We start from the raw sequence: 13,967 nt of genomic DNA, 5'->3' as shown, positions 1-13,967 counted from the left end.
CAGTATATATTAATGATTTAGATGAGGGAATTAAAAGTAACATTAGCAAATTTGCCGATGACACAAAGCTGGGTGGCAGTGTGAAATGTGAGGAGGATGTTATGAGAATGCAGGGTGACTTGGACAGGCTAAGTGAGTGGACAGATGCAGTTTAATGTGGATAAATGTGAGATTATCCACTTTGGTAGTAAGAACAGGAAGGCAGATTACTATCTAAATGGAGTCAAGTTAGGGAAAGGGGAACTATGAGATCTAGGTGTTCTTGTACATCAGTCACTGAAAGCAAGCTTGCAAGTACAGCAGGCAGTGAAGAAAGCTAATGGCATGCTGGCCTTCATAACAAGGGGAATTGAGTATAAGAGCAAAGAGGTCCTTCTGCAGCTGTACAGGGCCCTGGTGAGACCACAGCTGGAGTACTGTGTGCAGTTTTGGTCTCCAAATTTGAGGAAGAACATTCTTGCTATTGAGGGAGTGCAGCGTAGGTTCACAAGGTTAATTCCCGGGATGGCGGGACTGTCATATGTCGAAAGATTGGAGCGACCGGGCTTGTATACTCTGGAATTTAGAAGGCTGAGAGGGGATCTTATTGAAGCATATAAGATTATTAAAGGATTGGACATGCTGGAGGCAGGAAGCATGTTCCCGCTGATGGGTGAGTCCAGAACCAGAGGCCACTGTTTAAGAATTAGGGGTAGGCCATTTAGAATGGAGTAGAGGAAAAACTTTTTCACCCAGAGAGTGGTGGATATATGGAATGCTCTGCCCCAGAAGGCGGTGGAGGCCAAGTCTCTGGATGCTTTCAAGAAAGAGATGCTCTTAAAGATAGCGGAATCAAAGGTTATGGGGATAGGGCAGGAACTGGATATTGATTGTGGATGATCAGCCATGATCACAGTGAATGGCGGTGCTGGCTCGAAGGGCCAAATGGCCTACTCCTGGACCTATCATCTATTGTCTATTGTCTATTATCATTCAGCAGAAGACTATATATGTATATTTTGCATGGTTGACCCACCCCCACCCCGTGTTCACCTGGCAGAAGACTGTACACGCATATATTTTGTATTTTACTAATATTCTGTATGTGCTTATTACATTGTGATATGCAAGTCCTAATTATGTGTCATAGCACCATCCATCACCTGTTCCCGTACCTTCACGTAACCCTGATCAGCGGGGCTAAGCAGCTGCTGCAGGCTAACGGAGGGAAGGAGCAACGTACAAAGCAATGTATCTCCACCCTGCCACTCTACAGTACATAAAGGTCACCATATGCTACTCTAAGATTAAATTCCTTGCAGAAGCAATGAAAAACGGCAACCGACAGAGAGAAACAACCAGTGTGCAAAAGACAGCAAACTGATACAAAAGGAATAAATAAATGAGCAATAAGCACAAGCTGTAGAGTCTTTAGAAGTGAGTCCACAGGATGCAGAATCAGTTCCGTGTTGGGGTGAGTGAAGTTATCCCTTCTGGTTCAACAGCCTGATGGCTGAGGGGTAATAACTGTTCCTGAACCTGGTGGTGTGGGACTTAAGGCTCCTGTGCACCCTTCCTGATGGCAGAAACTAGAATAGAGCATGGACTCGAAGGTCCTTGATGATAGATGCTGTTTTCCTGCGCCAGCATTCCTTGTAAATATACATAAAGGTGGGGAGGGCTTTACCTATAATGGACTGGACTGTATTCACTACTTTTTGTAGTGTTTTTTTTCCCTTCAAGCGCATTGTTGTTTCCATAGCAGGCCGTGATACAATCAGTCAGTACTGTATACTCTCCACCGCATATCAATAGAAGTTTGTCAAAGTTTTAGATGACATGCAGAATCCACACAAACTTCCAAAGATGTAGAGGTGCTGCAGTGCCTTCTTTGTAATGCCAGTTACTTGCTGCACCCAGGACAGATCCTCTGAAATGATAATGCCAAGGAATTGATAGTTGCTGACTGCCTCCACCTCTGCTCGTCTGATGAGGACTGCCTGGACCTCTGGTTTCCTCCTCCTGTAGGCAATGATCAGCTCTTTTGTTTTGATGACATTGAGTGAGAGATTGGTGTTGTGGCACCACTCAGCCAGATTTTCAATCTCCATCCCACAGGCTGCTTTGCCACCACCTTCAATTCTGCCCACAACTGTGGTGTTGTCAGCAAACTTTATTATGGCATTGGAGCTTCACTTAGGCACATAATGATAAGTGTAAAGTGAGTGGAGGAGGGGGCTGAGCTCACAGACTTGTGCTGCATCTGTGCTGATGGAGATCATGGAGGAGATGTTGCTGCCAATCCAAACTGACTGAGGTCTGCAAGTGAGGAAATCAAGGATCCAATTGCACGAGGAGGTATTGAGGCCTTCTCTAAGTCTTGGAGTTTATGATTAGTTTTCAGGGGATGATAGTAATGAATGTCCAGCTGTCGTCAGTAAAGAGCATCCTGATGTAAACAGCTTCACTGCCCAGATGTTCCAGAGTGGAGTGAAGAGCCAATAATTTCTGATGTTGACGTATGTTCAGGTGTTCCAAGTGATTGAATAGTTTTGTAGCTTGCAAAAGCATATTGATGTCAATAGGTAACCATGTAACCAGTGTTAATTATTTACTAACAGTGATTTTTATGGATTTTTCTTGAGGGAAGCAGAACTCAGAGTATCAAAGGTTATAGCACATGATGCAACCTTATGTTAGGCACTAATGTTTTGTTGATACGTCTTCAAAAATATTCAGCCCCCACAACTATTTTTACACTTTATCCTCTCATTTCCTAAATTTAAAATATATTGAAGTAGGAGATTTTGAGCTAACCTACAAAACATTGCGCATCATGTCAAATTAAAAGAAAAATTTCAAAACCTGTCAACAATTTACTAAAAATTTACAACCAAACTTGGAAGGCTGAATAAGTCTTCATCCCCTTTGTAATTACTATGCTAACTTCCCTCAGGTGCAATATATTTCCAACTCACCCAATTTGTTGATGTAGAAAATTGGAGGATCACCTGATTTCATAGAACATAGAAGAGTACAGCACAGGAACAGGCCATTCAGCCCACATTGTCATGCTGAACCAGCTAGAAATCAAATCAAAAACACCCAAACACTAATCCTTCCTTTCTAAACCATGCCCATTTTCCCACATCTTCCTTACAACTGTGTGCCTATACAGATGTCTCTTAAAAGCCTCTTAATGTATTCGCCTCTACCACCAAACTAGGCAGCACATTCCAGGCATTTACAACTCTCTGAATAAAAAAAACTTATCCCTCACTTCCTCCTTGAACCTACTCCATCTCACCTTCAATGCAATGCCCTCTGGTATTAGGCATTTCTACACTGGGAAACAGATATACTCTGTCCACTCTCTATATGCCTCTCATGATCTTGAAGATCTCTATCAGATTTCCCCTCAAACTCTGCCACTCCAGATAAAATAACCCAAGTTTACTCAGCCTCTCGTGATAGCACATGCCCTCTAAACGAGGCAGCATCCTGGTAAATCTCTTCTGAACCCTCTCCAAAGCCTCAACATCTTTCCTGTATTGGGATGACCAGAACTGTATGCAATACTCCAGATGCAGCCTAAAACCAGAGTTTTATGAAGTTTCAAAAAAACCTCCTGACTTTTGAACTCAATGCTTCGACTGATAAAAGCAAGCATAAGAGTAAATACCTCCTTTCTCTGTAAGGTGGATTTTCAGCAGACCAAGTCAAAATGAAGACGAGAGCATTCAAGTCAAGTCACGCAAATGATCATAGAGAAGCACAAATCTGAGGAAGGGTACAAGACCATCTCAAAGGCACTGAACATACATCAGAGCTCAGAGCAGTCCATTGTGAAAAAGTGGAAAAAATATGAAACCACAGCCACACTGACTAGGTCAGGTTGCCCCTATAAACTTAGTCACCGGAGAAGAATGGCAAAGAATGGCACTTGTAAGAGAGGCTACTGTGATGCCAACAGTCACTCTGAATGAGCTGCAGAAATCAGAGGCTGCAACTGGAGATGAAGTTCACGGCTCCACAATCTATGTGGCCTTTCACAAAAAGTGTATTTCTGGAAGAGAGGCAAGAAAGAAGTCCTGGCTTTAAAAAAAAGCATATCCTTGCCTGTAAAGACTTTACAAAGCATTACTTAGAAGATATAGTAAAGATGTGGAAGAAGGTTTTGTGGTCGGATGAGACTAAAGTGGAACTTTTTGGCCTCAACAATAAGTGGTACATGTGGCATAAATCCAATGCGCATCAGCCAGGTAACACCATCCCTACTGTAAAGTATGGTGGAGGTAACATCATACTATGGGGATGCTTTTCAGCAGCAGAGACTGGAAATCTGGTCATGATTGATGGGAAGATGAATGCTACTAAATAGATCCTGGATAAAAACCTGCTAGCCTCTGCCAGAAAGCTTAAATTGGGGTTGAAGTTCATCTTTCAGCAGGACAATGACCCAAAGCACACTGCCAGAGCAACCATGGAGTGGCTTCAAATGTGGTGTCCTTGAGTGGCCCAGTCAGAATCCCGACCTTAATTTGATCGAACGACTCTGGTAAGACCTCAGGATTCCTGTCCACCACTGCTCCTCTATTACCCTGGCACAGCTTGAGCAATTTTGCAAGGAGGAATGAGCAAATATTACTCCATCACGTTGTGCAAAGATGTTAGGGACTTATCCAAAAGGACTACTGGCTGTAATAGCTGAGGGAGGGGTTCACTAAGTACTGAGCAAAGGGGGATGAACACTTCTCAACTGCTTTTCAATTTTTAGTTTTTCATGATTTATAATTTTCCCTTTTTGACTCTAGTGAAAAATGAGCATGTGATTCACAACTAACAATTCTCAGATAAATTGATCAAAATCCCTGATTGTAATACTCACTTAGTGAACAATGGGTTGGGGTCTGAATACTTTGACCAAGTACTGTTATTTTTACAAACCTTTGCAGGTAATTTGCAGGCTATTTCACAGTAATGTGAACTAGCCTGCAGGTGATGCAGCAGAGTAATTACTATGCACTCTGAGCTCTGTTGCCATGGAATCGTCAACATGTGACACTGTACATTTTCTGGACTTAGCCATGCAGGTACTGTACTGTCCACTCTCTGAACAATATGAATGATATGCTGACTGAGTAGACATGAAACAAGTTATACATTGCACTAATCCAATCAATAAGAGCACAAGACATAGGAGCAGAATTAGGTCATTTGGCCCAAAGAGTTTGCTCTGCCAGTAGATCATGGTTGATTATTTTTCCCCTCTCAACCCTATTCTTTTGCCTTCTCCCTGTAACCTTTGACACACTTAATAATCAAGAACCCATCAACCTCTGCTTTAAATATACCCACTGACTTGGCCCCCACAGCTGTCTGTGGTAATGGATTCACCAGCCTCTGGCTAAAGAAATTTTTCCTCATTTCTGTTCCAAAGGGACACCCTATTACTGTATTCTGAGGCTGTGGCCTCTAGTCCTACTGCAAACATCCTCTCCTTCGACTCTATCCAGGCCTTTCAATATTCAGTAGGTTTCAATGAGACCTCCTTCATCCTTCTAAACTCTGGCAAGTACAGGCCCAGAACCACCAAATGCTCCTCATACATTAATCCTTTCATTCCCTGGATTATTCTCCTAAAACTGCCCTTTGTTCTCAACAATGCCAGCACATCCTTCTTTGGGTAAGGGGCCCAAAACTGCTCACATATTCCAAATGTGGTCTGACCAATGCTTTAAAAAGCCTCAGGATTACACCCTTGCTTTTAAATTCCAGTGATCTTGAAGTGCATGTTCTGTGTTCTCAAAGTCAACAATGTGAATGAATATTGTTCATTCTCTTGACATGGCCATGCAAATACTATCCACTCACCAAAACTTGCAGATTATATGCTCCACCAACTGTTGATCAAAGAGCCATGTGGAGACTGGATCTGTAGACGCAATGGGCTTTTATATGTTTTGTAAAATGTTTTGGTTGTGCTATTATAACTTTTAAATATATTTAGAAATTTTGTTTGTAAGCATTGCTTAGGACTGTAAAATTTTAAATAATCATGCTGCTTTGAGGAAGTTGTAAAATCCAGGTCCTCCCCCGGTTATGGCTGGGTTCCGTTCCTATGAACCATTCATAACCCAATCAACTTGCAAGTCGGAAATGAAATGTGGTCATCAACAGAATTTGCACAAGGCAGAAGATTCCTGCTGTCTGGAGCAACTAGCAAACATTCATCATCTATTTCCCAAAGGCTCATTTGTATATCTGTATTGACCTCATTCACATGACAAGAGTGTTAGCAGAAACTGATGGAAGAGTTGCTGGGAGAATGATAAGTAGGTAAACGGTACAAATTGAGCACAATCTAGGGCATAAATTGATCAGCAAACACAGATTGTTCTTGAAGCAAGAATTATCCTGCTATGGATTGGTAGTTGCCGTGAGGTCTGATTGTTTATTGTGATTTCAATTGACCGTTAATAATGAACAGCAAAGGAGATGATGCAAATATTTGTCTGTGCTTAGACAACTAAGATACAAGTGTTATCTCATTTGGAACATTAAGTGAACTTGAAATCGGTACTGACCTAGTGAAGTTTGTGGAAAATTTCATTGTCCTGGAGACCACAGCAGACTATTTACTCTTCTCCTTAGATGCTGCCTGGCCTGTTGATTTCCCCCAGTGTTTTGTGAATGAGAATTAAATGAGTGATGCACAGAAGAAATCAGAGGGCTACAGTCAATTTGAACTGCATTGTCAAGCTTAACCCCGTTCATTGAACTTAAAGATGCTGTTGTAATAACTTAGAGAACATTGTGAACACTTGCTTTCCTGGCAGAATTGTACAAATGTGAAGGCTGGACTTTAATGAAAGAAATAATGGAGATGGGTCGGCTCATGTAAACTGTGGTATTAGAATCCCAGGTACAGCAAGAAGCAACCATTCACCCTAGGGGAATGAGGCCTACATATTCAAGTAGTAACTAATATATCATGAGTATAAAATGAAGGTGAAGAATAGGGAAGGTGATTATGCTTTGTAAAATGGAAGGAAGATAGCAAAATTGGTTAACTTATTGGATTAGAATCATCACATTTGTGCCTCCATGGTGTTTCTGGAATATAGTTGGTTCTTGGATTAGCTCACTGAGAATTCATATTTACCCGGACATCTGACGGACTGATGTTTATTTTTAAACTCTATAATAAGGGCTGCAGAAAATATGACTGTCTGCAGATTTGGGATAAATAGGCATAAACTTGAAAGAATCTTTTCCAATTTATCCTGCAGAGAAACTAATCCTATAGACCCTGTATCAGTAGATGAGTGGACTATCTTAAAGAAAATGAAATGGTATTTGGTAATTGTCAAAGCAATACATGGATTAGTATTAAGAAAAGTCAGTTTCTCATTGTAATGAAGAAATGTAGGCAGCATTTTGTTTGTTATTAGAGCAGACCTTGATAAAATGAATTCCAAGGTTCCAGTAACTATACTTGGACTTTAAATAACATTGTAAATTAAACCTGCTCACTGTGCAAAACCCAATTGGTGTTCATATTAGACTGCTTAGTCTACCAACACTAGAACTTCAGACATAGTCTGTGGAGTACTCAGATTAGCTCAGTCACAATACAGAGATGTGCTGTATTTTGTCCTTTACATCATTGGTCACATAATCTAAAAGCCATGAAATTAAATTAAAAATATTTGTACGTTATTAGCAATGGAGATGCAAGCATACTTTGGAAATGATCAGATATCCTAAGGGATATAATATTTTCCTGAGCTCTTAATACTACCGATATTTTGGGCTGGACATGAGAAAAGAACAGCAAAATCACATTCAATAAATTTGCTCAATTTACATAGACTATCTAAGAATAATTTACCGTGGGAGGTTGTATCTGGTCTTGGGCTATATATCATTTCCTTTCTCCATCTATTGTATTATATTCTAATATTTTACTTTGACGGTAGTGCCTTCAAAATCTGGAAGTGTTCATCGATCTGTTTTCCTATAATATATCATCTGATGGTCGCTTTAGTGAACAGAGCTGTCAGGATTTGAAATCCTCATTCAGAGTGGCGAAGAAAATATAAACTCCATTCCTTATTCTAAAGTTGTTTCTGATTATCATGAGGTTCATACCATGGTTATGTATCCCTGTTGGATATTTAAAAGCATTGTGGCATTGACCTCAACATCCTCTTCCAAACTACATGAGAAACGTCAATGGAAAATAACTGCCATTTATGCAATATTCAGCTCCAAATATTTTTAAAGGATTAATTGGTCATAATGAAGGAACCTGACATTTGTGATTATCTGTTTTCTGTCTTGGATGAGAAATCTGCCAAGTCAACTAAATCAGTCAATCACATTAGTCAGCCATCTGTTTGGATTTTTTCTCATCAAAGGTCAACAACACAAAATGTTAATTCAATTTCTCTCTGCAGATGTTGCTATTCTTGCTGAAGATGTCCAGAATCTGTGTATTTTTCAGATTTTTGGCATGTGTGAAACTTTGCTTTTGCTCACCTCTTGTTCATTACCCAGCTGAGTATTATTAGTTTACTTTGTGCTTTCATAAAAATCTTTTATCTTTTGCTTTGCAGTTATAGAACACAACAGAAACCATTGACAATGAATGAAATAAAATATTTTTAAGATTACCAATCTCTCAGAAAGTACTCAGGAAGCTGAATAGTCTAAGGGTAGATAAATCTCCCAGACCAGATGGAATGCACCCTCGTGTTCTGAAAGAAGTAGCTGTGGAGATTGCGGAGGCATTAGCAATGATCTTTCAAAAGTCGATACATTCTGGCATGGTTCTGGAGGACTGGAAGATTGCAAATGTCACTTCGCTATTTAAGAAGGTGACAAGGAAGCAAAAAGGAAATTATAGACCTGTTAGCTTGACATCGGTGGTTGGGAAGTTGTTGGAGTCGATTGTCAAGGATGAGGTTATGGAGTACCTGGAGGCATATGACAAGATAGGCAGAACTCAGCATGGTTTCCTTAAAGGAAAATCCTGCCTGACAAAGCTATTACAATTTTTTGAGGAAATTACAAGTACGCTGGACCCTGAGCCAATAGGCTGGTCCTGGACTTACTTCCCGGCATAATTTACATATTACTATTTAATTATTTATAGTTTTATATTGCTATATTTATACTCTATTCTTGGTTGGGGCAACTGTAATGAAAATCAATTTCCCTCAGGATCAATAAAGTATGATTATGACTATGACTAGACAAGGGAAATGCAGTGGATGTTGTATATTTGGATTTTCAGAAGGCCTTTGACAAGGTGCCACACATGAGGCTGCTTAACAAGATAAGAGCCCATGGAATTACGGGAAAGTTACATACATGGATAGAGCGTTAGCTGATTGGCAGGAAACAGAGAGTGGGAATAAAGGGATCCTATTCTGGTTGGCTGCCGGTTACCAGTGGTGTTCCACAGGGGTCCGTGTTGGGGCCGCTTCTTTTTACATTGTACATCAATGATTTGGGTTATGGAAAAGATGGCTTTGTGGCTAAGTTTGCTGACGATACGAAGATAGGTGGAGGGGCCGGTAGTGCTGAGGAAACAGAGAGTCTGCAGAGAGACTTGGATAGATTGGAAGAATGGGCAAAGAAGTGGCAAATGAAATACAATGTTGGAAAGTGTATGGTTATGCATTTTGGCAGAAGAAATAAATGGGCAGACTATTATTTAAATGGGGAGAGAATTCAAATTTCTGCGATGCAATGGGACTTGGGAGTCCTCGTACAGGATACCCTTAAGGTTAACCTCCAGGTTGAGTCGGCAGTGAAGAAGGCGAATGCAATGTTGGCATTCATTTCTAGAGGAATAGAGTATAGGAGCAGGGATGTGATGTTGAGGCTCTATAAGGCGCTGGTGAGACCTCACTTGGAGTACTGTGGGCAGTTTTGGGCTCCTTATTTAAGAAAGGATGTGCTGACGTTGGAGAGGGTACAGAGAAGATTCACTAAAATGATTCCGGGAATGAGAGGGTTAACATATGAGGAACGTTTGTCCATTTTTGGACTGTATTCCTTAGAGTTTAGAAGAATGGCAGGGGGACCTCATAGAAACATTTCGAATATTGAAAGGCAAGGACAGAGTGGATGTGGCAAAGTTGTTTCCCATGATGGGGGAGTCTAGTACGAGAAGGCATGACTTAAGGATTGAAGGGCGCCCATTCAGAAAAGAGATTCGAAGAAATTTTTTTAGCCAGAGGGTGGTGAATCTGTGGAATTTGTTGCCATGGGTGGCAGTGGAGGCCAAGTCATTGGGTGTATTTAAGGCAGAGATTGATAGGTATCTGAGTAGCCAGGGCGTCAAAGGTTATGGTGAGAAGGCGGGGGAGTGGGACTAAATGGGAGAATGGATCAGCTCATGATAAAATGGTGGAGCAGATTCAATGGGCCGAATGGTCGACTTCTGCTCCTTTGTCTTATTATCTTTCATACCCTGATCTTTAAATATAAAATCTAGTATTTTGAACACAATCAATTCCTAGATATTCAATGACGTTATCAAAATACCTTCTTGACTGCAATAATAAACAGCTTAAGGAGAAAATGATAGTTAAATTGTCTACTCAGAGTAACAGAATTAGATCCATATTCATGGTTTAGTTTGTGTTTTGCTGGGTGACGTGAGAGGCAGGACAACTGGTAACAAAACCGGGGCTTGGGAGGGGGATCTCCAGTTGGGGGGGGCAGTTACTCAAGTCATCGTTGAAGACAGTATTGGCTTCCACCATGATAGGACCATAAGATATAGGAGCAGAGTTAGGCCATTTGGTCCATTGAGTCCCCTCACAGACGGGAAGGCTGCATTCTTATTTAATTCAGCATTTTTATAAATTGGAGCCATAATTAAAGATGAACTTTAAATTGCATTTGGAAGACCTTTGGTGTTTACTCTATCCAACAGGACTGAACTCTGAGCTAACTGTCGAGATGATAATAAAATTTTAAAGGGAGAAGCAGCAGTTTAATCGAGGCACCGTTCAAGTGGAGCTTGCAAAATGGAAAGTGCACACAGTATCTATAAAAAGGTAGCCATGATAAAGCTGAAATATATTTTGATTGAATCCCATTGCTGAGCTCTGGTTACATGCTACTCTTTTTGAGAACTAACTATGCCCGTGTGCTTGACTACTTCACGAAAAAGAAAAAATGAAGAGTATAAGGTAGCTCTGATAATAATGGATAGGGTAAACTCTAGAAAATAAGAGCCTTAACTTAGAATATTGGGATGTTGAAACATTATTGATAGCACTAAGAAATTATAAAGAACAGAAAACATTAGCAGGAATATTATAGACACTCTAGTAATCATATTGTTGGACAGAATACAGAAGAGGACATTAAAGGAGCAGGTAACAGGATTAATACAGTAATTGTATAGAGCTTTAATCTTCTTACAGACTAGACAAACTAAACTTGCAGAAGTAATGCCAATGATGAGTTTACAGAATGCATTTTGATAAGTTTTCTAGAACAATACATCGAGAAACTAAACAGAAAAACAGATAGAGGGAAATGGGATTTGCGGGCCAATGAGATTAGTTCTAGTGGGTAACCTGATCAGCATAGACGAGTCTATGAGTCGAACCCCATCACTTACCACATTTTATATCCTGTGTTATTACACCATCCCCACTGATATTCCCCCTTCTGATTCCGAACAGTCAGTCCCCAGAAGAGGCCACAACTTCATTCATTTATGTTCCTATCTTCATGAATTCTAATCCTGAATTGATGTGAATCTGTTTTTCTGCCATCTCTATCTTGTATTAATTTCTTTGGCCAGGAGTTTTCACCCCAAAATGTACATCTTTTCTCTTTCTGTGAAAAATCACAGATCTATTTAGACCATCTCATTCTGGCCTCTTACCCTCTCTAGACCTATTTTAGCTGTTCACATGATATTGATCATCTTGATTTTTCCAATCCCTTCTGTGTCTAAACCACCCCTTTCTGAATTTGTAGCACTCAGTTGACGAAATATCCCCTGCATCATTGTCAAGCTCATGATTAAGGGTGTTATTATTACACTTTGGTGAACTGATCTCTATATGGTAAAGGCCAATCACCTGCTCTAAGATGCAGCACAATACCTGCCACTGGAACTGACCACCCTACTGAATATCAGGTCACTGTCTCCCAGGTAGTCATGGACCTTATTTACATAGGCAATTTTTCCCCCACTTCTTCCAGCCTTGAAGTTCCCCAACTTACTCAGTATAATTGCACCTCCTGCCCAAGATCCACAAGTGAGTAAACCCATTGTTTCAGCCTGCTTTTGCCCCATAGAACTTACTATTTCTTTTCTTGATTCCATTCTTTCTCTTCAGTCCAGTACTTTTTAACTTGCATCTCTGAAGTCTGAAGTCCTCTGCCATTTTGACCTTCTCCAATTCTCTGGTCCCAAATAGGTCATTATTACCATGGGCCCACAGAATTGGACCCCCATCCCACATCTGAGAACCTGAAGAACTTTCTCTACTATTTTGAACAGAAGCCAAACCAACATTCTTTCACCTGGCTGAACTTGTCCTCATATTTTTAAAAATTCTCCACTTGCATAGGTTCCCATAACTACCCTTCCAAAAGCAAGTCCAAACTACACCTTTTCCTGTTTGAGTCCTATCAGAACCCTTCTAGCCTCGCTTTCTAGATTGCTGTATAGGTGACCATGCGTTACAGTCATTCAGATAACATAAATTCACCCGAACAGAATTCATAAAACTATGCAAAAATTCGAGATACACAACAAACGTTACTCCCTTAGAATTTATGCGTGGGTGGGGGAGAACACCAAACATTTTTAAATTCCTGCTTCTTGTGTGATGGTATTGGGTTCACTGTCTGCAAAGCACTGAACTTAAAGGAGATTTTAAGTCCTATCTCATGTAGCTATCTACGAGTAGAGTCATAGAGAAGTACAGCACAGAAACAGGCCCTTCAGCCCATCGAGTCCATGCCGAAACCATTTAAATGGCCTACTCTCATCGAACTGCACCGGGACCATAGGCCTCCATATCCTACCATCAATGTATCTATCCAAACCTTTCTTAAATGTTGAAATTGAGCTCGCATGCACCACTTGTGCTAACATTCCACTCTCTCATGACCTTTTGAGTGAAGAAGTTTCCCCTCATATTCCTCTTTCACCATTAACCTCTAACCCAACCTCAGTGCATTTACCCTATGTATACACCTCACAATTTTGTATACCTCTATCAAATCTACTCTCAATCTTCTACGTTGTAAAGAATAAAGTCCTAAGCTACCCAAACTTTCCTTATAACTCAGGTCCTTCAGACCCGACAACATCCTTGTAAACTTTCTCTGTACTCTTACAACCTCATTTACATTTTTCCTGTAGGTAGGTGACCAAAACTGCACACAATACTCCAACTTAGGCCTCACCAACATCTTGTACAATGTCAACATAATATCCCATCTGCAGTACTCAGTACATATGAAGGCCATTATGCTAAAGGCTTTCTTTACAACCTGTGACACTACTCTCAACGAATTATAGACCTGTATTCCTAGACCTTTGTTCTCCCACTCTCCTCAGAGCCCTACCATTCACTGTGTAAGACCCGCCCTGGCTGTTCCTACCGAAGTGCTACACCTTGAACTTGTCTGCATTAAATTCCATCTGCAATTTTTCTGCCCATTTTTCCAGCTGATGCAGATACTCTCATTATAGAGAGACTGTATCAACAAGTCTTTCAAGGCTAGTTCCCTATCTACTTTACTTCCCTGTCTAGTCTCTGTAATGAAGTCTAGCTGCCAATATCCACTAACAGAGTAGTTTAAACATAGTTTATTTTATTTTTAATGATACATGTTTTATTTTAGACCAACAATTCTTAACACCATAAGACCATAAGTTTTAGAAGCAGAAGTAGGTCATTCTCACATTTAACGCTCACAGAGGATTTCTGATT

This window comes from Mobula hypostoma, chromosome 12, assembly GCF_963921235.1.
Source record: "Mobula hypostoma chromosome 12, sMobHyp1.1, whole genome shotgun sequence".
Taxonomy (NCBI): Eukaryota; Metazoa; Chordata; class Chondrichthyes; order Myliobatiformes; family Myliobatidae; genus Mobula; species Mobula hypostoma.
The sequence above is the reverse complement of the archived record's forward strand: the minus strand, read 5'-3'. Positions refer to the sequence as shown.